This window comes from Leptonychotes weddellii, chromosome 9, assembly GCF_054177405.1.
Source record: "Leptonychotes weddellii isolate Sample4059 chromosome 9, ASM5417740v2, whole genome shotgun sequence".
Classification (NCBI taxonomy): domain Eukaryota; kingdom Metazoa; phylum Chordata; class Mammalia; order Carnivora; family Phocidae; genus Leptonychotes; species Leptonychotes weddellii.
The window spans coordinates 21,824,329-21,825,491 of NC_138377.1; positions in this window are offsets into that span (position 1 = coordinate 21,824,329).

Consider the following 1,163-nt stretch of genomic DNA (forward strand, 5'->3'; position numbering starts at 1 on the left):
GCACCACCATTATAATGGTTATCTGCAGCACCCACCCCTTCTTCCTGGAGCCAGAAGCAAAAGTCCACTTCCTGAAGCAGAACCTCAGATGACTGCGACAGTCAACTGAGTGAATGCCCACAGGAAGTCCAAGGTGGCAGTGTGGGGTGTGGTGGTTGAGTGGGAGGCTTGGAGGTGCTTCTAGGGCAGAGGAAACACACACGCAGATAGCTACCATTGAGACACAGGCTCTACCTGCCTGTTCCTGGAGCACTCATCTGTCTTCTCTCCCAGCTCCAACTGCAAATACTTTGATAGACACAGATTTTTTTTTTTAAGATTTTATTTATTTATTTGAGAGAGAGAATAAGAAAGAGAGAGAGCACATGAGAGGGGGGAGGGTCAGAAGGAGAAGCAGACTCCCTGCTGAGCAGGAAGCCCGATGCGGGACTCGATCCTGAGACTCCAGGATCATGACCTGAGCCGAAGGCAGTCGCTCAACCAACTGAGCCACCCAGGCGCCCGACACAGATTTTTTTTTAAGATTTTATTTATTTATTTGAGAGAGAGAAAGAGAGAGAGCATAAGCAAGGGGAGCTGCAGGCAGAGGGAGAGGGAGAAGCTGACCTGCTGAGCAGGCAGCCTGAAGAGGGTCTCTATCCCAGGATCCTGAGATCATGACCTGAGCCAAAGGCAGACCCTTAACTGACTGAGCCACCCAGGAGTCCCTTGTTAGACACAGATTAAAATCACTCTACTGGGTGCTTTGCAGGCACCCCGAGCCAATCAGGAACCACCATTCCATTAAAGTTTCATATTTGCATGCAATCATTCCTTTAAACAGCCCAGGCTTTAAAATAATAATGCAATTCTAAGCTCTTGTCCCCAGGGCCTACTCAGTTTTGTGGGCGCAAATATTGCCACTGAAAATGGTCCAAAAATGTTATCCAAGATTTTCTGGCAAAAGTAGGGCCAGAAACGCAGGGAGAGAATCAGACTCTTTCACTCACTGTATTAGGTTAGGAGTAGTAAAAAGGGAAATAACAAACCCATTTCTTGTCAATCAAGACCATAAGCTCCACAAGGGCAGAGATTATGTTTCTTTCTGTTTGTCATTGCATTTTTTTTTCTCATTTTCAAGTTTATACTCTTTTTGTTTTTCAAAATGGAAATAAACCGGCATA